Source organism: Phacochoerus africanus, chromosome 3 (genome assembly GCF_016906955.1).
Source record: "Phacochoerus africanus isolate WHEZ1 chromosome 3, ROS_Pafr_v1, whole genome shotgun sequence".
Classification (NCBI taxonomy): Eukaryota; Metazoa; Chordata; class Mammalia; order Artiodactyla; family Suidae; genus Phacochoerus; species Phacochoerus africanus.
In genome coordinates, this window is record NC_062546.1 from 146,034,471 (window position 1) to 146,061,253 (window position 26,783).

Sequence of the window (26,783 nt, forward strand, 5' to 3'; positions counted from 1 at the left end):
AGGCCCACACGACAGAAGGACAGGGGGAGGGATGAAATTTCCAGCGCTGTCCAATGAAAACATCTGACACTCTCAGAAGGCCAGCCCCCAGTCCTGAGTGGGGGTGGGGGTGAATCGGGCAAGTTCTAGTAGAGAAGATAAGAAGCAGGCTTATCCTGTTAAGTAGTATCACCACTTTGATCTATTCAAAAATATAAAGCATATTGCTACATAAATACTGCCAAAAGTCACCCTTAAATACTATTCTAATTAAAATAAATGGGAGGATAGTAAACTTTTTTCCAAAAAGGTTGAATTCACTCACTGTGTATTGTGTGGGGGGGATGAGGAGTGGGTTTAACAGAAATAATACAATTGAAAATATCCTAAGATCCAAATACTCTCTTGCCCTCATTTCTATCTTCTTTTTATTTACATTCATTGATATTTTACTTCATATATAATGTTCTTAAGTCATTTTCGTGTACGTATTTCTTATGTGCTCTTGGTTTCTTCAGATTATATTATTTAGAGATTTTTTTTTCCTGCTTCCAAAAGTAGCATCTAAAAAACAATAGTCAATATAAAAATACAAAGATGAAAAGAGGAGTTCCCGTCGTGGCTCAGTGGTTAACGAATCCGACTAGGAACCATGAGGTTGCGGGTTCGATCCCTGGCCTTGCTCAGTGGGTTAAGGATCTGGCATTGCCATAAGCTGTGGTGTGGGTCGCAGACATGGCTCGGATCCCACGTTGTGGCTGTGGCGAAGGCCAGTGGCTACAGCTCCGATTAGACCCCTAGCCTGGGAACCTCCATATGCCAAGAGAGTGGCCCAAGAAATGGCAAAAAGACAAAAAAAAAAAAAAAAGAAGAAGAAGAAGATGAAAAGAAAACATGATAACTGTATTTTACCACTGAAGGAAGCATTTGATAATAATTAAATTTTAGGTGAAAAAGGGATGAGGTTAAGAATACCTAGACATAGCTCTTGTTAACATGTTGATGGTATTTCCAGCTTTTACACACACACACACACACACACACACACACACACACGTGTGTGTGTGCGCGCGTGCGCACGCATGTGCATTTACAAGTGTTTGACCAATAAATATTAACGGAAGGAAATTTATAATATGTATAATTCAACACTGCTTTAATAAGAAAAGACCCTTAAATTCATACTGAATTATTGCAACCATAAAAAAATGATTGTAAAGGCATTCATTGTAAAGGTAGTGACTCTAATGCAAGTTACACTGTTAAAAATAAAACCATTTAGCAAAAACTCAAATTGCCGCTAACATCAGTAGTCTAGGGGTTCCTACTCATGCTTATTTTGGGTTCTGTTCTTTAGAGATTCCTCCAAGAGGCAAACTTCGTTGGATGTATTTAAGATCTGAACACCATTAGAATTAAGATGAAGTTGGCTTTGTTCTTCAACTTCCTGTAAATATGCTCAACAGGAAAATTGATGCTCACAGCAAACCACAGCCATCCTGTTTCTTTAGCACAATCTTTTCACAGCTGCAGTTGCCCATAGTTTCTATTTTATGATACGAGGCACAACGCAGCATCTCTGTGCCCCACCCCCCTGTAAGCCAAGCATGTCCATTTTAGAAACTTTTCATACCTTTGCATAAAGTTTGTTTCTATTATTGTGCTTCTTTCTCTCCTCTGGTCCAAGCTCAGAGAGCTGCAGGCAATGAGGCAATCAACAGAAGAAACAGAAAAGGCTGCTCAACCCAAGAGGAAGCCAAGCAGAGAGAGGAGAAACAAGCTTTTCTTTATAAGCAAAGCAGCAGCCTCACCTAGTCTGTGATCATTGTCACTCTCAGTCTGAGCTACATGTAAAACAGGTGTGCTGCACAGCTTTCTCAAAAAGTCCTTGCTCTTTTCTCGGGTGGTCATCATTTAAGGCGACAGCTTAAGCAAATTCTGCTTATGAGTTGTCTTCTCAATGGTAAGGGCTTGTGTCTCTGCTGTGCTTGGAGGGTCCTTGGCTATTTCAGAAACAGAGTTCTTGCAGATAAAAGAGTTGGATAATTTGGGGGGTTGGGTAAAGCATTTTTCAGAGAAGACACTTGGGAGCATCTCCAATGTCATTACGATCAGCTGGGAGCTTGGACACAAACTCACCATTTGCTGACCAAGTAGCTGCTGGAGAAATCAAGGTTGCTATGAAGTAACATTATTTTTTAATACACTGTCATATATGTTTAATTGAAAAATTGGTACAAATGCATAGGTGGCTAAACCCTCTTAGAAAGTGAGAAAATGAAGGCAAGGTCAATGACCCACCTACCTGTCCTTGGTTAACTGTGGGGAAAAGAAGGGAAATCTTTTCTACTTTATCCACTTCACTAAAAAGTACCGATTTTCCTCTCACGATTACCAATCTCTAACAAATACTCTCTGTAAGGGGCTCAAATCTCAGAGCCAAAGTTTCCCTAAGCCCTCAGCACCACATTGAGTTTTACCAAAGGATTAAGATCTACCCCTCCCTGTCCCCCACCACACACTCACACACTCACTCACACACACACACACATACACACAGCATATATGTCAGCATACTCAACATATTTTATTCATTTTATCATTGAAAGTACAGCCTTGTAATATAAGTAGAAGTGTCGCCAAACTTACTTCTGAAAAGGTCAAATGACTTAGAAAGGAAACGGTCTTACTTGAGATTATTCGCTTAAAGATATTTACTGTTGCTGTGGCATTTAAAACAAAGCATTTGTACAATACCAGAGTCTCAGAACTGGCAGAGAACATCTCATGGCACTGCACTTATGCAAAAAGCTCTTGAAATTACACTTAGTTGTTAGGTGCCTTGGGCGAACTACTTAGCCCAAGAGCAGTTCCCAAAGTAAAATGCAGAAAATGGTACCTACTCAGTAGGATTATTCAAGAGTTAAACGAGGCTAGTACTAAATTAACTATTAGCCATAAAAAAATAAAATAAAACAAGCAAAAGTAAACAGCCCACCATACAGTAAGTGCTCAGTCAATATTGCCTTTTCCTCTATTTAACCATGAGAAAAGAGAAACCACAAGCTGATTTAAACCTTGGCTTACATGTGCACCCGGAACACTCCTGCATTACAAAAGAATGGTGAGGGGCGTTCTGTGCAAAGTGCATTTTAAATTTCTCAGAATTTACTAAATACTAATTAAGGTATTCCTTATTCTAGTATTCTTTTTTCCAGAGGGTGGCAAAGACAGACGCATTTAGGACAAGGCAGGGGAAACACTCTTTTCGACAAGAAGTAGGTGCATGATAATTTGGAAACACAAAAATGAGTCAAAAACCTTAAAGCAGGAACGAATCACAGTTTAAACAGCCAGAAACCCCCAACGAAAATGACGTGTTCCTGCAACGCTAAGCAGACTTCAAAAGGGCATAAAACTTGAAAGGTCCAGGAATGAGGTAGCTTACTTCCTCTTCCATTTTAGCATGGCTTGGGGAACTTGCAGCCTACGGGGCAGATCTAGAAATTGATTTCATCAATGATCAGAGTGAAATTGCTGCTGGACCCCAGGGGAAATTCTTCACTATGGGGAGTTCTCTGAACATTGCAGTTCATCCACCAGATGTATAATCCTTAAAAGTTTAGCTATTAAAGTCACTGAAAAGCTGTGGACAATAACCCAATGAATGAACTTTTCAAAGAGCATTAGAAAACCTGACTGTGATTTTAGATAAATCATTCACCTCTGTAAACGTACAGTCCATAGGAGAAGTTGACTACATGATGTTCCAGTTCAGAAGCAAGATAACTTTGTGAACTAAACGCCTAATACCAGACCCACAATCCAAGTGACGACTAATGGTATGGTTTCTACGTTAATGGACTCAAAATCTTTCAGGCTTCTCATTTTTCTCTCTTACTATCCTGTTTTATTCTTTCTCCTGTTTTTCCACTTTCTTTCTCTTTACCAAGCTGTCCTTCTCTTAATTAGAATCTTCCTGCAGCCTTTTCTTCATTTTACCACTTGTCCATTTGCTACTGTATACGCTAGGTATGCCATTGAATTTAAAATAATTTAGTTAAGAGAACTTGTACTTATTGACCAAAATTGTACATACCCTCTTAACTTTTTAAAGCTTTATTTTATATTTCTTTATGGGGTAAAAGGCAGATAAGTCAAGTTGCCTTAAAGAAAAAAAATGTTTTTGTTACAAAAACGTTTCCTTAATACTGCTTTTAGATCTCCGGGTACATAGCTTAAAATATGAAAATTATATTTTATGTCAAAATATTCATCACATTAAATGTAAATATTTATAATGAGTGCTGCAGAATTTGATCAGCAACAGCAGTTGCACACAGCACTGTTAGGATGTTGAACAGAATGATTCTAAAAGACAAAACTGCCTTTTTCCTAAAAGACTGCTTAGAAATGGTTTGGGATCTGAGTTTAGGTAATACGTCTATAGCAACAAACCAGCAGGAGCTTAGCCTCACAGTACTTTCCTTTGAAGCTTCCGGTGACTCCTTTTGCTTTAAAAGCATTTACTGCTGCTGGCCAAAGTGGCAATGCTGGCCAAAGTGACAATTCAGAGGCAGTCATGTGGACGACGGCACCATCCACCAAAAGGATACAGCTACAGACCTAAAGCCCCATTTTAACTGGGAGCAAAAAATTCCTGTGGATCCAACCTTGTCCAGGGGTCAGGAAAAAGTCTACCCCCAAAAAAATCCTGCTTTATATTTCGGTTTAAAACACAAGTTCTAAATCACCCACAATCACCAGAGAAGTACAGCCAGCACCATGTGCAACAGAACGCAACCACTCGGTCCTCTACTGAAAAATCATACAACCTCATCTCAACACACTTGCCGCTTAAAAGCCATTGAGTCCTTCCCGCTGGCTGATAAAGGAAAGACATTTAGTTTGAATATAATGTTCCTTACCGTTAAAGGAGACTGCAGGAAGGCATGAATCAGGGACACAGGCAGACAGAGAGCAAGCGAGACATGAGAGAAAAACCGTCCCCGAGAAAGGCATCATCTTCTAACGCAAACGTGGGATGGTTTGGGGACAGCCATTTTGGACCAGCTCTGGCCTCTTGTTAAATGTGACATACTGAGTCAGAGGCAGACGTCCTTCTGTGGTTATTCGCTTCCTGTCTGATTAATTTGTTGCTCGTTTCTTCCTCCTTTTCTGCAGAAAAAGAAGCTAGATGGGCTTTACTTAAGAAGCAAGAAAAAGCCCTACATTTGAACACTGAAATGTTTCTTCTTCCCATCAGGTGGAACATACCTTTTTGTACAGCGACAAGAGGAGATTGACCCCTCCAGCTGGTGCACAGCCCAACTGCACTCCAGACACCTCCACCAAAATAACTGTTCACGGACCCTGAGAGTCCTTCCAGAAAATTCCATTTCATTTTTTTATTACTATTAATTTTTGTCTTTGTAGGACCGCACCCACAGCAAATAGAAGTTCTCAGGCTAGGGGTCCAATCGGAACTCCAACCTCGGGCCTAGGCCACAGCCATAGCAACGCCGGATCCGAGCCATGTGTGTGACCTACACCACAGCTCATGGCATCGCCAGATCCTTAACCCACTGAGCGAGGCCAGGGATCGAACCTGTGTCCTCATGGATACTAGTCCGGTTTGTTAACCACTGAGCCACTTAGGGAATTCCCAGGAAAATTCCATTTTAGAGCATCATTCTCCGTCTTGGTGGTAGGTAACATTTAGGATTAAGGAAGAATCACTCAAGAACTGAAAGCTCTAAACTACACAAATAAGTAAGGTAAGGGATTCTTCCTCATCTACAGAGCATCCAAGTATGTAAGGAGTAAGTTACAAATGCAGGTGAAGAGAGCTGGTCAGGTATAGGAAGGCAAATGAGTTGTGAAACCTGATTTGGGTGCCCAAGTCAGGATAAATGATGTATAGACACACCTCGCCTTTTGGTGCTTCACAGATGTCAGTTTCTATTTGTTTGTTTTTAACACATGGAAGGTCCGTGGCCACCTCAAGTCTATCAGCACCATTTTTCCAACCACATTTGCTCACCTTGTGTCTCAGTATCACATTTTGATAATTCTCTCAATATTTCAAACTTTTTCATTATTATTGTATCTGCTATGGTGATCTGTGATTACCAATCTTTGATGTTACTGCTACTGGGACCTGGGGATGGCTCCACTTGAATGGAGTGTGTTGTTTTTTTTTTTTAAATAAAGGTATATTTGATTTAAAACAGTAATAAAAGTTTTTAATTAAAGTATGCACATTGGTTTTTGGACATGTTGCTACTGCACACTTAATAGATTAGCGTGTAGGAGTTCCCGAAGTGGCTCAGTGGTTAAGGAACCTGACTGGTATCCACGAGGACGCAGGTTCAATCCCTGGCCTGGCTCAATGGGTTAAGGATCCGGCATTGCCGTGAGCTGCAGTGTAGGTCGAAGACATGGCTTGGATCCCACGTTGCTCTGACTGTGGCGTAGGCCGGCAGCTATAGCTCCAACTGGACCCCTAGTCTGGGAACCTCCATAGGCCGTGGAGTCGGCCCTAAAAAGACAAAATACAAAGATTACAGTGTAGTATAAGCAAAAATTTTTTAAAGTATGACTTTTTTTTTTCTGCTTTTTACAGCTGCCCCTGTGGCATATGGAGGTTCCCAGGCTAGGGGTCGAATCGGAGCCACTGCCACAGCAAGATGGGATCTGAACTGCATCTGCGACCTACACCACAGCTCACGGCAACGCCAGATCCTTAACCCACTGAGCGAGGCCAGGGATCGAACCCACAACCTCATGGTTCCTAGTCGGATTTGTTTCCGCTGCGCCATGATGGGAACTCCTGAGGCATAACTTTATATGCAGTGGGAAACCAAAACAACTCGCTGTGTCGCGGTGTGTGCTTTTTTTGTGGTGGCCTGGAAGGGAATCCGTGATATCTCTGAGGCATGCCTGTATAGCTCAAGTCAGCTGCAGGTCAGAGCTGTCTATGGCGAAATGTCTTGTTTCTGTGCCCCATACTTAATGGGGTAACAATAACTCTCCCAGAAGATGCTTGAAAAAAAGCACAGAGATGATGAGTGCGGAAGGAGGAAAATCAGATTCCCCACTGTCAAAGGACTCTTAAGTGTTGCGTAGGCCATGGAATCTATGTAGAAAATATTATACCAAAACCTTGAGAAAGGTATAAAACATCTGGAAATGCTCATAATTTTTCTTTGACCTAACGGAAAGGTTCAGACATTATTTGTGACACACACCATTTAACTCTGAGAAAATGGTATCCGCTGAGAGAATGAAAAACGGGCATATTTCAGAAACTATTATCATTGTAAAATTTGAACGTTGGGTCCTGATTCTACTGGGTTCAGAGGAAAAACGCATGACAAGACCATAGGGTGCCTAATATTCCCTTACCCGTAAAATGACAGGACCGCGTAGACCAGTAGTTCTCCACTCAGGGAGCTGTTGGAAGTGTGTGGAGGTATTTCAGTTGGGTTTGAACTGGGGGGGAGGTCGGGGGATTCATGGGTGGAACCAGAAATGTGAAGTTTCCCATGATGCTTAGGACTGTCTCACCCAAAATGCCAGAAGTGCTCCCACTGAGGAGTGCTGGGATAGGTGGCGTCTAATATGCTTTTAAATTCTTTGGGGTATGGATCCAGCCGCACAAGGAGTTTCATGATGCCAAGCCATGGCAGAATTCCTGGAAGTGGAGCTTCCAAGGATTAATACCGAGAGTCCTCTGCTCTGCCTGCTGCCACCTGAAGGCACAGACTCACTTCTTTTCACCTAACGCAGGGCCTCAAGTCCAAGGGACATTCAATACAGGAGTCAATACCTGGAGGCCTGGGGCTGGACAGAGGTGCAGGCCTGCAGCTATTATCTCCCTGCCCCTGCACGAACCTCAGGAAAGCAGGAAACTTGATCAACTGCCAAGGAAGTCCCCGAGTGGCTCTTTGGGGAAGTCTAACCATGGTTGGGTCTAAAAAGAGTACGTGGGCAATGGGATGATTCCTCTATGTATTTATAGAATTATTGTGAAGCTCTCTAAGTAAGGGGCCCTTCCTTCCCCCCTCCCCCACACACAGAGGACACTGCAGTTCGTGGCTATTCGCATCCATTAGAAGAAACTCAATGAGAGGAGAGCATGTCACGTAGAAGTCTGGAGCCCACGAGACACGTGAGGGAGCAGTTGTGCAGAGTTTGGGTCTATTTCATCTTTAGTGACAACGTGTAAGCGCAGTCAACTTTGGACACATTTATGACGTGTCGGTGAGGCACCACAGGACATAAATCACACAATGGTCCTCCCTCTGCTTAAAGCCCTCCAGTGGTTTCTTCTTTCGCTTTAAAAATCCAAGCTCTCTGCCTCCGCCCACAAGATCCGAACCCTCAGCCCCACCTCTGCTCTCTGACCTCATCTCAAGTGAACTCCCTCTTGCTAATTACCTTCCAACCCTTTCTGTTTCTTTTCTTTTCTTTTTTTGCTTTTTAGGGCCACACGTGGCATATGGAGGTTCCCAGGCGAGGGGTCCAATCGGAACTGCAGCTGCGGGCCTACACCACAGCCACAGCAACGGGGGATCCAAGCCATATCTGCAGCCTACACCACAGCTCATGGCAACACCGGATCCTTAACCCACTGAGTGAGACCAGGGATCGAACCCACAACCTCGTGGTTCCTAGTCAGATTCGTCTCTGCTGTGCCACGATGGGAACTCCAGCTCTTTCTGTTTCTTAAATGCACCAGCTCATGTGCATGCTGGGCCATGACACTTGCAAGCCCTCTCCCCTGGTTCACTCGCTTCCTGGTTCCTTCCTATTCTCCAGTTGTCAGCAAAAATGCCCTCTCTCATGTCCCATCTCTGCTCCTGCTTTCTCTCATGCACAGCACATGTCACCACCTGGCATGTTTTCACTTATTTAACTGTTGATTTACTTGCTCACCTCTCCCCACAAGAATTCGAGCGCCATGGGACCTTGTTTCCTGCTGTCTCCTCAGCATCTAGAACAGTGTCTGATACCTGGCAGGTGCTCCATAAATATTATTTGTTGAATGAAAAAGAAAATCAGGAGTTCCCATCATGGTGCAGCAGAAATGAATCTGACTAGGAACTATGAGGTTGTGGGCTCAATCCCTGGCCTTGCTCAGTGGGTTAAGGATGTGGTGTTGCCATGAGCTGTGGTGTGGGTCACAGACATGGCTCGGATCTGGTGTGGCTGTGGCGTAGGCTGGCAGCTGCAGCTCCAATTCGACCCCTGGCCTGGGAACCTCCATATGCCACAAATGTGGCCCTAAAAAAAGAAAAAAAATCTACTGTAACATACATTCCTTTAAGGGTTTAACACTGTTCCCCCTAAAGCAGTGACTAAGCAATGTCAAGTCTTGACTTGAGCCTTCTTTGGGGAAGGCTTAGGTTAATGGAACTCTCCCAGGGAAAGGACACCAGGGAAAGCCTACCTGACGGTCTTCCAGGGAAAGATCAGCAGGTAAGCCCTTGAGCTGTGCAAATGGTGCGCTCGTTATTGGGCAGTGGGGAGAGAAAAATGGGTTGAGGAAGTTGCAAACAAATACATGCATAAACAATCCCATCAGAAAAGAAGGTAAGGCAGTGACAAGATAAAGGAAACAAGTTAGGAAACGATGGAGACAAGGAGAGATCAGTGTGGCGGGGGGAGGGTTCTAATCATGTGGCTGACGTGGTGGCCTTGGATGCCACACTCCCCAGGGATGCCCACAGGTAGGGTTGGACGTGAAAGTGCTTTCTGCCCTCCCTCTGTGCCCAGGTGTTCCCAGAGCAGCATCAGTTTCTTAGAGTAAAGGAATTCTAAGAATGGATGAGTCCACACTACCATTTACAGATGAGGAATCAGGGATCCAGAGAGGTTAAGTGACCTGCCTGTGTCACAGAGCAGGCGGTGGCAGGGCTGATGCCAGAAAGCCCGTCTCCCTCCCTGTGGTCCAATGTCATGACGGCCTTAAGGCTTCTTTTAAATTCTGAGGAGATTTCACTTAATTCCTTTCTATAAGCCTAAGAAAAGGCAGAAGGAAGAGGGGCAGGGAGAGGGCTGTGATGTAGAGGAGAGCGGTTGAGGCTAGTATTTATATTGCTGTTGGGGATGTTATTATAATCAAAGGCCGAAAAAAGTGGAAATGAGAACCTGATGCAAATAAAGACAGTTATGATTCTGGACTTCAAAGAGAATTTTAAATGCATACATCACGTCATTCAACACATAGATCAGTCCCAGCTTAATGACAATAGAACAATAATCAACAGTCTCTGCATCCATCAGGTAAAGACTCCTCCACATAATCTACAGAAACAGAAAGCAGAGCAGACGGAGATGACAGCACATCCGCATGGTTCCCACAGTCTCAGAAAAGCAGTAAAGAATCCCAGCCCATGACCCTCCTATGGTGACCCAAGTCAACAGAGACTAAATAAGGGTAACAGTGACATATATAAAATATATGAACATTTGTTTTTTATAATTCTGGCTTTTCAAGTTGTGTTTCCATGACTACCTGTTATGGTGTAGTATTTCCCTGGTATGGGAAGCATGTTTCAGAATAGCGTATTCCCTCCATTCTCAAACACCGCCTTCTTCAACAGCAAAACGCACCCCCCGCCCCTTAGAGCTTTTTAGAGGGAAGAAGAATCTGTACCAGATTAAATGTATGCATTTATTGTAAGAAGAATTCTACTTTCGAAGTGTTAAAATATGGGTATTATGTGATCTAAAAGAGCAGAAACAAAGGAATTACCCTCTTCCCCATAAATTTACCAGTAGTTACCTAGAGGGCTGATCATTTAAAAATAATCTCATAAACAGAGATCATAAAGACTCATTTTGTACGAGTCTGTGTCCTGCTAATATAAACTGGTATAATCTTACTTGGGGAAACATTTGCATTATATGTCTTTGTGTTATGGCAGCTAGTGTCTGCTTACCCTACTTACAATGATGTTCTGTTTGTTTGCTTGTTTTGTTTTTCATTTTGTTTTTTGTCTTTTTAGGGCCGCTCCCGTGGCATATGGAAGTTCCCAGGCTAAGGGTTGAATCGGAGCTGTAGCCACCAGCCTATGCCACAGCAATGCCGGATCCAAGCCACTTCTGTGACCTATACTAGTTTACGGCAACGCTGGATCCTTAACCCACTGAGCGAGACCAGGCATTGAACCTGCGTCCTCATGGATCCTAGTCAGATTCATTTCCACTGAAGCAGGACGGGAACTCGTGTTCTTCTGTTTTTGTTTGGAGACATCCCTCCCTCCCTCCCTCCCAGACTCAGTGGGTTCAGGGAATTCACTTCCATGCCAGATACTCGAAGAGCACATGGTTGAGGCTGTCTCATAGAGGCCTTGCATTCATTCCGCCCCAGAGACTTTTTTGGCACTGGCCGGGGACCTCATCAGAACCAAGGGAACTTGTGGCCAGGGGAGAGGGCTCTTCCCCAGGGTCAGGGCAGGGACTGCCCCACTCATCTTCAGACCATGTGGGGTCCAAAAATGACACTGACAAGGTGGGGAACTGGGGGTGGAGAAAACCCAGCTGGTGACATTGTTGGCCGAATCCATCTATACCTGATGCTAGCGCTACTTCCAGACTTTTAACTTATAAATAGCAAATAAATTCTCTATTTTGTTTAAGCTAGTGTGGTCAGGTTTTTTTTTTGTTTTTTTACTACTGGCAATACAAATTCTCTTCAGTGATGCAGAAATCAGTACTAGAAGTGAATACAGAATGTGAATAACCCTGAAATGTGCAACTGGCTGATTTAAGGCTGGGTGATGGCTAGTGCAGGCTCAGGCTTGGAAGTCAGCCATCCTGCCTTCCATGATGGCAACACTACTGGTTATGCTGCCACCTATGGAACCCTGAGTCTAAGACCCTGAGCCTACTGAGGGTGTACCATTAAAAGATTTGGAGAAAAAATTTAGAATGTTGGAGTATGTCGGCTGCTTACAGCCTTCAGTAAGGTCCACAGGAAAGAGATAAGCTTAGGATGAAACTGACTGGAAGCACAGAGAGGGGAGAAAAGGCTTTGTTAATACAGCCCTCCCCCCTTTTTCTTCCTGGGATCTGCAACCAAGACTGCTGAGAGTCAAATAATCCGGAGGCTTGTGGGTTGAGAAAAACCCAATTCTCTATACTATGCTAACATTAGATAGAGCAGAGTAAGAAGGTAAGAACAATATCAGAAAGGAAGTCTGAAAAATAGGAGAAGCCCGACTCCCCATTGTCCCTCCAAAGACATTGTGGTCTCTTGTCTGAGCCCAAGGCCAGTTACTTTCCTTGTGATATAGTGGGATCTTTCTAAGAAACAAGGAGTAAATCATCAGTGGCTCCACCACCTGAGGGCACTGTTTCAAGCTGTACCTCATCAGAGAAGAAGATCAGAGACCACAAAATTTGAGCATGGAGGACAGTTCATTTGCTGGGAGAAAGAAGTGCCCAGTCTTGGTTCCACATTCAAAGAGAGTTCAACACAATCTTGAGTTTTGGCTACTAGTCCATGGAGTTCAGGGATCAGAAAATCCTACCATGTTTTTAAGTACTAGAGGATAAAGTTCCAGAATGGTGGAAAACAGTTTATGATTGCTCCAACCCTAAGGCAATCACTAGATCCGTGAAGCTGGGAGAACAGGATATAGGTGGTGGAACAGGTGCAGCTCTGCTCTTAGAGACAGTTCTGGAAGACAACAAATAAGGAAGACTTTCCAGAGAGCAGAAGGAGGGTAAGCCACTGGCTGACAAAGTTCTCATTCCATTGCCAGCACAGGTAGCATCTGTCCAGTGAGCTATAAAATATGTCAGAGACCAGTGACCAATGGCTCATCTCCTTTCCCAAGTGGAAGTTTAATTGAGAAATCCTTCTACTGTCCTCCCTCCACCATTGTGTACTGCGTGTTAAACTTACAATTTAGCACAGTATCCACCAGCCTACGCCACAGCCACAGCAACTCGGGATCCGAGCCGCGTCTGCGACCTACACCACAGCTCACGGCAACGCCAGATCGTCAACCCATTGAGCAAGGCCAGGGATCGAACCCGCAACCTCATGGTTCCTAGTCGGATTCGTTAACCACTGTGCCACGACGGGAACTCCAGGGGGGCATTCTTGAAACTGTGTGTGTTTGTGTGCACACGCACGCATGCCGGATATATAAATAGAGGATACATTTGGTGCTTTGGGGCTGCCCAGCATCCATTCCCCTGAATTTCAACAGAGTCTTAAATTTGGGGAGAGAAAGATCCACTGATCTTCCACTCCTGCTCTTCTGGCTTCAGTGGGGCTAACTCTATCCAGGTTCCAGGAATTGAAAGCGGCCAGCCCTGGCTAGTAGGAACCTATGGTTTCCTGGCTGTAGAGATTGGATCAGAGATGAGAATGTGACTGCTCTGTACCAAGGAGATGCATCAATACTTTTTCTAAGTGGAGCTGGGAGCGGTGGTATGATGCCAGGCTGTATATACATGGAGACTGAGAATGAAGCAGTGAAGTGAATGAGCTGTGAGAGGAGCCTGAGACTGACGGAAACATAATCAGAAACAAAGTGTGGATGTTATTTGGATATTGATTCAAGGGATAAATTAGGTGTTTGAGATTAACAGATAACACACTACTATGTCCCTTTCCTAGGCATTTATCCAGAGAGAACTCTAATTTGAAAAGACACATGCACCCTTATGTTCATAGCAGCATTATTTACAATAGCCAAGACATGGAAACAATGCAAATGTTTGCATAAAGAATATGTGGTATACACACAAAGATGAATAGATAAAGAAGATGTGGTATATATACACAATGGAATACTACCCAGCCATAAAGAAGAATGAAATACCATTTGTAGCAATGTGGATGGACCTAGAGGTTATCATACCAAATGAAGTAAGTTAGAGAAAGACAGCTATCACATGCTATCACTTATATGTGGAATCCGAAAAAAAAAAGATACAAATGAACTTATTTACAAAACAGAAACAAACTTACGGACACAGAAAACAAATTTATGGTTACCAAAGGGGAAGGGAGGGGAGGGATAAATTAGGAGTCTGGGATTAACAGATACACACTAGCAGTATACATACAACAAGGTCCTACTGTACAGTACAGGGAACTGTATTCAATATCTTGTAATAAACCATAATGGAAAAGAATATGAAAAAGAATATATACATAAAACTGAAAAACTCTGCTGTGCATCTGAAACTAACACAGCATTAAAATCAACTATACTTTAATAAATAAAAATATGAGGCCCCTGGAAATCTGAATACTGACTGATATTTAATAATATTATTACTAATTTTAGGTGTGATAATATTGTTCAGGTTATGCTGTTTTTTACAAAGAGTCCTTACATTATTTAGAGACACATACCGAAATATTTGGATGGAAAGACCTGGTGTCTGGGTTTGCCATGAAATGAAAATGGGGGAAAGAGGTAGAGGTCTAAAGAAAACAAAACTGAACTAAGAGAGTCATTCCTGAAGTTGGGTGAGGCATATGTGGCAGCTCATTATAATGTTCTGACTACTTTTCACACATTTGCAATGTTTCCGTTATAAAAGTTTAAACAGTGAAATAAAAATGACTCGTGGCTCAGTCCCTTCTTCAGCCACTAGAGGCTGTTGAAGGGGTTTGCTCGCTCTGTGATAATCTTGCCCAGACCTGCGAGTTATAGAAGTTATCTTTTTCTCCTCAAAATGATCTCTTTGGTCGATGGATAAAGTAGGACAAGAGGGCTTTCCAGTACTGCTTCAGAACCCAAGTAGTTCTCTCTAGAAAAGCAATCAACTCTCAGAATCATGGCAACAAAAAGCAAAATTCTGAATTCTAACCAACCAGCCAACCAAAGAACAAAAGAAAACAACCTTCCTTCTGGATTAGGGCTGTCCAGGAGAAAGACACTTTGAGCCATATGAAGCAGTTCTATGTTTTCTACCAGCCACATTAGAAAGAAAAAAGTGAAATGGTAGTGATATACTTTATTTAACACCCTATTTCAAAAATATCATCACAACACATACTCATCATAAAAAACATCTTAATTGGGTATTTTGCGCTCTTTTTTTTCCCTATTAAGTCTTCAAGAACAGGTGTGTATTTTACTACGGGTGACAATTCAAGTAGCCTGGTGGGAAGGAACCCTGTCTTATCCTAGATCATTTAATTAAAAGGCAAAAAATTTCCCTGGGGGTCACCAACATCCAATACAAGTGGTCCTCAGGGGAAAACCCACATGAGGTATAGAGAGAAGTTTCTTACAACTCAAGGGACCAAAGTGTGGAAAGCCCCGTTTTCATATCCTGCCATGTATCCGCTACTGGCACACACCCAGGGAGAAGCTGCTGGCATATGGATAGCTGCTGTGCTTCCTGGCTGCCACTATGGCCACTAATCATTAGGTACGAAGCCCAGGATGGAGTCTCTACAGTGATTTCTGGGGTGGGAACAACAGCCATATTGTTCCCTACTCAGCCCTCTCTCTAGCCACATGGTTGGTTACTCAATGTCTCCTGCTGGAGGGCAGAACCGTGTGGACCAGAAAGCCTTTCTTGGACTTAACTGGTGGCACAGTGGGTTAAGGATCTGGTGTCACTGCAGCGGCCTGGGTGACTGCTGTGGTGCAGGTTCGATCTCTGACCCAGGAAATTCCATGTGCCGCAGGCAAGGACCCCACCCCCTCAAAAGCAAGCAAGCCTTTATGTGGGCTTCTCAGGAAGCAAGGGTTTATCCAGCTCTGCACCTCTGGGCCTGATACTACATCTGAACCCTGAAGGAAGGGCTCAGTGACTCGAGACTTCCCCTGGGGCCCCCTGACTGCAGAGACACCAGGCCTGGCTGATGCAGCTGCTACCTGGAAGATGCAGCCTCAGCCCCTCTGCATGTGGACAGGAAATGGGGGTGTTTGTGGGTGTCAAAATGGGGAGGGCCCTCCTGAGATTCAGACCAAGGATGTTAGACAACCTGCATTGTACCAGACGGTCCCACTCAATAAAGAACTAACCCACACGGCCTTTTAAAGGTCCTGCTGGACACTGATGTAGGTGAAAAACTGTTTAGTTATCTGAGCCTAGAACTTAACTGTTTTCCCTGTAATTCAAAGTAATTATTGCATTATTGTTTTAGCCTCCGAGTTTTCCAGTAATGCAACTGTCATATAAATGAAATACTTGTTTTACTCACGTTTTTTACCAAGCGTTGTTCACCTCTGGTGGAGAATGTGCCCAAAGGCATTGCCACTTGCTGTAGTTAAGTCTCTCTTACCCAAACCAGCCTGCGGCTGCAACAGCCCAGCTCATGGTGATGTTCAGTGTATATGCAAGCCCCTGACCGCTTCATTTTGTTTGCTAATGAGTTGTACCTGATCACTTACAAATTAAAGTTATTTTATAATAAATTGCATTCCTCTTATTTCTCTTTTTAATTATGGACAAAGATTATAGGGATTTGGGGGGAAATGATGTGTGAGGCCAGACTGTTTCACTGATGAAGGTTCAGTGAAGCTTGTGAAGGAGGCATGAGAAAGTACAGTTATTCACAGTGAGCACAGGGTCAGATGGGGCTGAGAGCCGCTGCTTCTGTGCATGCCTGACCCAGCTCCCCAAAAAGTCAGGAAGGAGCCCATGGGGACACGGGCTCACCTGCTGTCCTGGGAGGGAATCTCTCACTTTGCTTCCCAGCGCTCACAGCTGCGGGCAGTGCTTCTTCCCTGGTTTCCTAGCAGGCCCTGCTTCTCTCAGTGGCTTGGCTGAAACAATTTGTTCTACTCAAATAACCCCAGATTCCATCTGATTTTGCCACTTCAAGGACTGTCCGCCTCCCATTTGGCTGCTCTGGAATCTCCGAATGATTGACTGGGAAAACAGACTGTCGGAAAAACACTTTCAGGTTGTCTAATGGGATGGCTGCCCTGCCAGGCCACGGGGAAGGCAACGGAAAGAGCCTCGTCCTGGACCAAACGCACAGACATTGTTCCCTTAACTCTGAATAGAGGTGCGGGGGCGATGGATCAGAAGAGGGGCAACCACAAGGGGATCAGCTCTGCCATTTTGTGTGTGGGTTTGGTTTGGTTCCCGCTTCTTTGGGGTTTTGTTTTCTGTTTTTGCTTTTGCCGGGTGCTGACCAAATGACTCCTTTTCCTGGTGCATGGAAGCTGCTTAATTCACTCTTGGATCATTTCATTCTGTTTCAGAACCGTTCCGACTGAATGGACAAAATGATCAGCTGGTAGCTTACGTAAAAAAAGCAACTCCATGACTACATTTAAATATTGACTAGTCTCAGAAGAGCAAACCACAAAGACGTGATGTGTAAAAACCACATGTGGTTTGTGTTTTGTAGGACACCCTCGGGAAGGTAAATGGACATAATTACAAAAAATCTAAATAGTTTCTCCCTGCCTCACCCCTACCCACCATCATTAAATAAGAAATAAACTAAGACTAAACAGCAATGAAACAGAAGCCAACCCAGGAGTTACTCTTGGCTTTGGGGTGGCAGCTGTGTCCTAGCAAGGCAAATAAATAGCTGTCTGGGTTCCATGGCTAAGGTCAAGCACAACCTGTTATAAAAGCACAAGCCTCACCCCGGCCACCACCCCTCTCCATCACCATAGCTGCCTCTTTCCAGATTCGCTTCTCCTCTGGCCCCACACTCAACCTCCTGGCCCATCTTCTCCAACCAAAAAGAAAAACAAAGATTACTTTCTAGAAATAAAAATATCTTCTCTGATCTTTTATCTGCTCACCCTATGTACCTGTCTCTGACTATGCGGCTGACTAGGGAGCAGGGACCCTATGAGAGCTCCCACGCAGTCACTCAACAACGACTTCGTGTCTACTGTGTGCCAAGTGCTGTGTTGGGGGTCGGAGATGCTACAGTGATCAGACGGACGAGATTCTCCACCCTCGCAGAGCTCACATTCATAGCTGAGCTGCTGAAGCGACTGAAGGAAAACAATTTCTCTCCCATTTTGTGCAGTGCAAGTGTTAACACAGAGCAGCCTCACCAAGGTCACTGCCAGGGGAAGGGCTAATTCGGGCAGACTCTCATGTAAACGTACAGGGCACCAAAGTCCTGGCATAATCATTTCAATCTGAGAACCATCTGCATGCAAACATACTTGAGGGCATGCTGCCAAGGCCAGCCCACGAGAGTCTATTTAATTCACAATGTGATCAAATTGAAACTTTGGTTCCAAGTCTTCAGGGAGAGGACCTGAGGGTGATGGAGGGAAGAGGGCTGCATCACTCTCTGCTGCACCAGCCTCAGCCTCTGACCCCGTCCCCCCACCAGCCCCACACTTTCCCTTGACCCCATTCAGGGCATAAGGGGCTCCGGTCCCCACATACTTCCTACCCAGAGGTTATAACTCCCCTCCACAGGGTAAGATCAGCTCATCAAGATGTCAGGAGGAAATCGACTTGTAGCCTTTTATTTTATTTTTTATTTTTGTCTTTTTGTCTTTTTAGGGCTGCACCTGCGGCATATGGAGGTTCCCAGCCTAGGGGTCTAATCGGAGCCACAGCTGCCAGCCTGACACCACAGCCACAGCAACACCAGATCCTTAGCCCAGTGAGCGAGGCCAGGGATCGAACCCGCAACCTCATGGTTCCTAGTCGGATTTGTTTCCGCTGAGCCATGACAGGAACTCCCCAGCCTTTTACTTTTAAAGACAGAGGAGTTGTCAACTCAAACGATTTGATTTTATTGAGAGAAAGGAAGACATTTTGGTTGGAGGGAGATGCCCTACAGAACAGTCATACTGTCTGGGATAAACTTCCTTGAGTTTTTCCCACGTTGTGTAGTTTTCTTCCTTCACTTAAAATAAATATATACATACACATTTATTAAAAAGTCATAATGAAATGTTTTGAAAATACGAATAATATAATTTTTAAAATGACCAATTGGTACTCAGAGAAATCCAGTTACCATTTTGGAATTTCCTTCCAGTCTTTTTTTCTCTCTGTATGTGTATCTGAAATGGGATCATACTCCCTATCTATCTGTTTATGTGTGTATGTGTGTGTTATTTATACACATATACAGTTTTATACTCTTCTTTTTCCACATTTTCCCATATTATAGAATATTATCCTAACACAATTTTAATAGTTGCATATTTCATTTTATGGGTGTTCTGTTCGCTAAGTAAATATTTTTTGTTGCTAGACATTTAAATTGCAGCCAATTTCATTATTAAAAATCCTATTCTATTAATATACTTGTATAAATGTCTGTGGTCTTTTCAGATTTTTCCTTAGGATAAATTTATTAGAGTACAATGACTAGAAGATAGGAAGGTTTTCCTTTTAAAGATCTTGATACATATCACTATGCTGTTTTCTCAGCTTTAGCATTCATATTCTCACTCCATTTCATTTCGTTTCAACTTATGCTTTTATCACTTTTCAAAATCTACCGATTTGATAGACAAAAGATTGTAGGTATGAGCCATTTCAATGTTCAATTTTTGATTATTAGCGAGGTTGACAATGTTTTCATATATTTACTGTCTTCTCCATTAGTTATGGATTGCCTGGATTTTTTTTCTTTTGACGGCTGCACCTGAGGCAGAGGGAAGTTCCTGCGCTAAGGGTTGAATTGGAGCTACAGCTGCCAGCTTATACCACAGCCAGAGCAATGCCAGATCTGAGTCATATCTGAGACCTACACTGAAGCCTGCAGCAACGCCAGATCCTTAACCCACAGAGTAAGGCCAGGGGTCGAATCTGCATCCTCAAGGACACTGTGTCAGGTTCTTAATGCACTGAGCCACAATGGGAACTCCCTGGATTTTTTTTTTTTTGTCTTTTGTTGTTGTTGTTATTGTTGTTGTTGCTATTTCTTGGGCCACTCCCACGGCATATGGAGGTTCCCAGGCTAGGGGTTGAATCGGAGCTGTAGGCCACCGGCCTATGCCAGAGCCACAGCAACGTGGGATCCGAGCCGCATCTGCAACCTCCACCACAGCTCACGGCAACGCCGGATCGTTAACCCACTGAGCAAGGGCAGGGACTGAACCCGCAACCTCATGCTTCCTAGTTGGATTCGTTAACCACTGCGCCACGACGGGAACTCCTGGATTTTTTTTTTAACGGCATGGTTTTAATCTTTCCCTTTATTTCTCCCACTTTTGTTTTATATTTTTATTATTATTATTTTGCTTTTTAGGGCCACGCCCATGGTATATGCAGGTTCCCAGGCTAGAATCAGAGCTACAGCTGCCAGCCTACGCCACAGACACAGCAATATCAGATCCGAGCCGAGTCTGTGATCTACACCACAGCTCACGGCAATGTCGGATCCTTAACCCACTTATTTCTCCCACATTTGGATTTAAAGATCACCTAAAAGCTCCACGACCTTTCATAGATAAAATAAAATGTTCTAACCACTGGGGGTCTGGGTGGAAAGCAGCGATCACTTCTGTGTGTTTATAAAGAAAATTTCATGAATCCAGAATTGCCTCTACTCCCAACAGATATATGCTTACAAGAGAATCCCCTTAGATTGTGGCTGTGTGCAGCTTCTGAGAATGTTCACCCTCTAGCAAATGTTTCCATCCCATATTGGGAGGAAGGAGCTGGGCATCCAGGCCCATCTGACCACTGTTCCTCCTGCCTCAAAGGCGGAAGTAGGAATGCCCTGATTTATGTTATGCACGTGCAGACATGCGTGAAGCTTCAACGTCTGAGTACAGGAAACAGCCATTATGACCCTGAGTCACTTTATTCCATTCTTCACAAGACCACAGTTCCCAGGAACTAAGGAGTAATTTAGGCTGACCTAAGGAGCATCCTGGCTTCCTTTATCTTTGACCATCCTCATTAGCCATTCTGCAAAGATTCTGGGAGAAGTAAAATCTAATTTAGAATTTTTCTGATTGAAAACTTGGCAATAACATCCTTTCTGAGCTTAGGTCATTCAAAGTCACCACAGTTATCTACTTGATTCAGTGGAGGATCTGGGCTGGAATGACAGCCTCTGGTCTCCTATCCACCCATGCCTTCCCAAGTCAAGAATTATGCCTCACTTTCCACAGTTTGTGCTCCTGAACTTAGAAGATGCTCACCGTATCTAAATGAGAAAGGTAGATGCTCTGGGGTGAAGTGGCACATCCTAAACATTTAACAACGTCAGCTATCAGGAGTTCCTGTTGTGGCTTGGTGGGTTAAGAACCCAACTAGTATCCATGAGGATATGGATTTGATCCCTGGCCTCACTCAGTGGGTGAAGGATCCCGTGTTGCTGCAAGCTGCAGTGTAGGTTGCAGATGCAGTTCAGATCCAATGTTGTCATGGCTGTGGCGTAGGCTGGCAGCTGCAGTGCCAATTCGACCCCTAGCCGGGAATCTCCATGTGCCGTGGGTGCAGCCCTAATAAACGAAAAAAAGAAAGAAAGAAAGAAAGAAAACCAAAACATCAGCTATGATTACAATTATTGAGTTAAACTGCTCCCCAGTTAGTGTTAGTTGGTAAAAGAGGAAAGACAGCAGGTGAAGTGGCCCTTTTTGTTCACAGAGGGTTAATTCAATGTGCTGTAAGAATATAGAATTTACTCCATGTGATAGTTGAGAAAACCTGGGCACCTGCAGTTTCTTTTTTTCTTTTTTCCTTTTTTTTTTTTGTCTTTTTAGGGCCACACTCGCGGCATATGGAAGTTCCCAGGGTAGGGATCAAATTGGAGCTACAGCTGCCGGCCGACACCGCAGCCACGGCAACGCCAGATCCAAGCCATGTCTGCCATGACACCACAGCTCACGGCAATGCTGGATCCTTAACCCACTGAGCAAGGCCAGGGATCGAAACCACAACCTCATGGTTCCCAGTCGGATTCGTTTCCGCTGCACCACGACAGGAATTCTGGCACCCACAGTTTCAGACTCTCCATTTTATATCAGTTTTAAAATGTACTTAGGCCTATTTCAAAAACCTGGCATTGATTTTACACCATGTGTACTGGTCCCAGTCTCGTGTATGAATGCCTCTGCATTTCTGTTCAATTTCAAATATCCCTAGACTTAACGAATACAAATTCAGAAAACAAAAAAATGCCCCAGGAACTTCCTAAAAATACAGTTGCTCCTAAAAGTTCAGGAGAAAAAGGGATCCATACACTGACTTAATGTTCACTGTGGTGTTTTCATTTCACCTGGACAGGCTCCCTGCCAATCCGTGGGCTAAAGTTCCAGGAGGAGGAGGAGGACCCAAATCTTCTACCACGGAGGGCTATGCACTAAGAAAATGTCCAAAAAGCCCCTTGGGATTGTCTCACTCAACTGGAGAGTAGAAGGCAGAGCTTCTTTTCAAGGCTGCTTTATTCTAGTAGTTGAGGAGGACAGAAAGAACACTAAAGGTCAGTGAGTGTTTTCAGAGGCGGCACATAATGCACTGAAAGAAAACAGGTCCTGAGACAAGATCTGATTTCTCTGAGCAAGTGAGAAAACAAACGCATGATTCCCACCACCATGCCCAAGTTCAGCCACCGCAAGATGAGGGACTCTGACGTGAAAGACAGTGGTGCCAAGAGTCGAGAAAAGCTTCAGCAAAACTGAATCCCACACAGAAAAACGCTTTGAGGATCCAAGTCTCGTTGGCAAGGAATTCATGGAAAACCAATATGAAGATCACCGATGTGAAATGTTATTTTCCAAAGTACAAAGGCTTCTGAACACAGAACTTTCTATTCATCCAAGATTGACTCCTGCCTTATGCGAAATACACTGTGGAGACACATTTCTAATATTCTTTTTTTTTTTTTTTTTTTGGCACGCCTCTGGCATGTGGAAGTTCCCAGGGCAGGGACAGAACCCACACTACAGCCTCTACACAAGCTGCTGCAGTGACAATGCCAGATCCTCAACCTGCTGCACCAAGAGGGAACGCCTCTAATATTCTTCACTAGTGGTGTCTACTAAATTCTCTTCAACCTCTAACTGCACAAATGTGGAGATAAGGTTTTCTTCCCTTTGCCCCGCCCCCCATATCTTGTAAATAAATATGGATGAGAGTTTCTCAAAAATGCTTAGAGATACACAGAGTTGAGATATCTCAGAGTCTTTATGAGCATAAGCAAGATGTAGAAGGTTAAGCAATAGAGAGCAACAACACATATTCTCCTCTGGATTCATTAATGATTACTATCTGTGACGTGAATGTCATGTCTTGAAAATGCAACTTTTGGAGCTCCCATCGGGGCTTAGTGGTAACGAACCCAACTAGTATCCATGAGGATGAGGGTTCCATCCCTGGCCTCACTCAGTGGGTTACAGATCCAGCGTTGCTGTGAGCTATGGCGTAGGTTGCAGACACAGCTTGGATCCCAGTTGCTGTGACAGTGGCTGTGACAAAGGCTGGCAGCTACAGCTCTGATTCAGCCCCTAGCCTGGGACTTCCACGTGCTGCAGGTGCAGCCATAAAAAGACAAAACTAAACAAAATGCAGCTTTTAACAAAGTTTTAAAATTATAATATGACTCGACTCTAAAATGCTCAAAAACAATATAAAAGGCAGTGTACAATATATATTACTCGGGGAAGGACCTGGGACCTGTTACTCTTTGCTAGATTTCGGGCGTTTACAAAAATAAAGTGCACAGAAGGATTGTGTCAACTCAGCAGTGATTTTCCTTAAATGTAACACCTCCCACTTCCTCCCCTACCTAAGAAAGTAATCACATTTAAAAAAATATAAAATCAGGGAGTTCCCGTTGTGGCTCAGTGGTTAATGAATCCAACTAAGAACCATGAGGTTGCGGGTTTGATCCCTGGCCTCAACTCAGCGGGTCAAGGATCTGGTGTTTCTGTGAGCTGTGGTGTAGGTCACAGATGCGGCTCGGATCCCTCGTTGCTAAGGCTATGGCATAGACTGGCGGCTATAGCTCCAATTGGACCCCTAGCCTGTGAACCTTCATATGCCGTGGGTGTGGCCCTAGAAAAGACCAAAAAAAAAAATAATAAAATAAAAAATTAAAACAATATATATATAAAATCAGAATTGGATGAAAGTCCAATCAGGTTTTTTTCCATCTATAAATTCGGGAAAATTAAATAACTGTAAACTTACTATGGCTCTGTGTTTTAAAACTCTAGCTCTGTTTTCCTTGGCATAACTATATAAGTACTGAAAGGTTTAGTATGTACTTGTAACATCCTGTAAAACATTACCATCTTCATAACAAAAGAAACCTATGAATTTATGCAAAAGGGAATAATATTTATACAAGTTAGTAAAAGCACTGTATATGTTTGCACATCAACATTTAAAAGTATTCAAGGATCATTTATTTGAAAATATTTAAAGTATAATAAATATGTAGTACAACATTTAAAGTATAATAGAAGAAAAGTTAAGAATGGTGTTACACAAACTTGCAGCTTCTAAAAATTTATTAGAACCAGAGAGCCTGGAAGTATCAAAGATTAAGTAGAAATCCACCTTCAAGAGAGTTCTGTGGAATTCTCTGTAAGAGAGCAGACAAAGGGTCATGTGAGGACATCATGTGAGCCTAAACTTTGACTATCATCCAAACCGGGGAGCCAATGCCTGATATTAACAAAACGCAGTTTTCTCCTGGTAAGGTCAGATGACAACCCACCTAGCTGCCAAACTTAGTGGGTGAGGAATCATTTCATGAAGTCAGGCACACACATAAAACACACCGTAAAGGGCTGCTGCCATCCCTTAATCATGGCCTTGCTTGGCTAGGCTGGGTGCCAGCAGGAATATCTCCCTCTGCAAAACTGTTTCAAAGTAATGACTTGGAGGAAGTGGTATGCTGATATCATGAAAAAAAGAAATCCCTCAAACACAAAGATAGTTCAAAAAGCATCTCTGTATATGGCTCAGAGGAAACAAACAGTTCAGCTAATTTCAACTCAAAATAAACCCAAGAGACCAGTTTACCTTGGCCATAACCACACATACACGCAGGAAAACTAAGGGTCAGCAATTCTCCAGTGATTTTGTCCCAAGCCAAAGGGAAGGAGGCCAGGATGGAATAAGAGAAGATACCCCACCCCATATGGCTTCTCACACCAAGGCACATGTAAGTAAGTGGACTTCGCACCTTTCTCTCCTTGAGATTGAAGGGCCTGAGAGTCTGAGGTCCCCTCCTAAGCCAGTAGTATATCAGAAGCCATTCTGAGCCTCTAACACATGGTCTCTCCATCCTGAAGCCTTTCCAATGGCCAATACTGAATTGACAACTTTTAAGCATTTAAAAATATTCTTCAATGGGAGTTCCCATTGTGGCTCAGCAGGTTAAGAACCTGACATGGTGTCTCTGAGGATGCGGGTTAGCTCCTTGGCCTCGCTCAGAGGATTAAGGATCCGGAGTTGCTGCAAGCTGCGGCTGTGGCACAGGCTGTGGCTGTGGCATAGCCTGGCAGCTACAGCTCCAATTTGACCCCGAGCTCAGGAACTTCCATATGGCGTAGGTATGACTGTAAAAAGAAAAAAAAAAATTCTTCAATGAATGTTGCTGTTGCCTCATCAGCAACAAAGATCACGTTATATTTGGTTTTGAAAACCATTTGGGATTTTCTGTAAAAGCAGTTCTTTTCTGACAGAATAGGTGGCAATTGCTACCAAAATCTTTAAAATATCCCTATTTTTATTTTCTGATAACTTCCATTGAGAAGATTATTAGCTCTCTCAGCGAGAGTCTTTAAATAGCTTCCTCAATCCTGGTTTTGTGTCACTCTTTTGACATCTTTGTTGCTAATAGGGCTGAGGAAGTTCCAAAAGCCCTTTGGTTTTGATCGTTTGAGGAAATTCATCTCAGAGCTGAAGACCTATATATTTTATGGGATTTTCATTTTTGTGAGAGGAAGACCGGGAAGAGTGATTGACTTGTAATATCAGAAACATGTGCCATTGCCCATCAACCGGGGAGTGAGATCTTTTTAGTTTAAAATATTTAGTACCCAGATCACATGTGGGGTCAATTGAAATATTTTAAAGGACGCTTTCCCTTCCCCTTCATAATATTCAGGCTGGGCACAGGAAGCCGAGATTTTGTCTCAACTCAGGAGCCCACCCACAAGGGCAGCTCCAAGCTGCAGTTTTTGCCATCTGTCCCTCTAGACGGAACACCAGTCAGCACTCCTCTGCAGCTCATAAAACCCAGCCTAAGCTTTTGGGCTTCTCTGGAAAAAACACATTGAGTAATAAGGGATAGAGTGCTTTCTGCTCAATGTTTCCAGGGCTATTCTCTGGCCAGAAGAAATACCAAATCATAGGCATCTGGAAAAGAGAGATGGCCCAGAAAGAACAATGGTCTTCCAGAGTCTGTGAGCACTGACCCCCAAAGGTTCCGCTCCCCGTTTCCTGCCGGCTGCTTCCTTTGGAGCTACAGGCATGGGAGCAAAGAGCCATTTCTATCAGATTTGACTCGAGTGCTAGGAGGGACCTAACGGGGCAGTGGTCAACTTCTAGAGGGTGAAGTGTTGTTCTGATCACCTTGAGCTCCCAGGGAACGGCCAAAAGATGTGGGTCTATGGCTGTGACAGTGAGAGAGGGAAGTGTGGTCCACGGGAGTGCACATCACGTGATCACGTGATGTTAGCATCCTCCCTGTGGGTTTCCCCAAGGTATCATTCAGCTGTAGAAAATAATCAGAAGGCCCATGGGCAGCTCTATGTGTAGTGCAACATATCATACGCTGTTTTCTTCGCTGGTTCACGGCATGGAGAGAATTGAAGAAGACACGAGAAAGTAGACAAGCTATGGCATGAACTCATGCAGAGGTGGAAAGGGAATGGCCTAGAAAGGCAAGGGTTCAAAAA

The 26,783-nt window shown here is 43.7% G+C and overlaps 1 protein-coding gene across 4 annotated transcripts in view; it reads right to left on the reverse strand.

The window, feature by feature from the left end:
* Positions 1-26,783, reverse strand: part of WIPF1 (WAS/WASL interacting protein family member 1) — a 128,775-nt gene that overhangs the window by 34,876 nt on the left and 67,116 nt on the right. The window contains exon 1 of one of the 4 annotated variants that reach the window (XM_047772922.1): positions 4,908-5,179. The exons of 2 other annotated variants lie outside the window; for them this stretch is intronic. The gene's annotated coding sequence lies outside the window, so the exon portion shown is untranslated. Of the gene's footprint in view, positions 1-4,907; positions 5,180-26,783 lie in introns of those variants that run through there. One more of the 4 variants, XM_047772919.1, reaches the window with a different exon arrangement.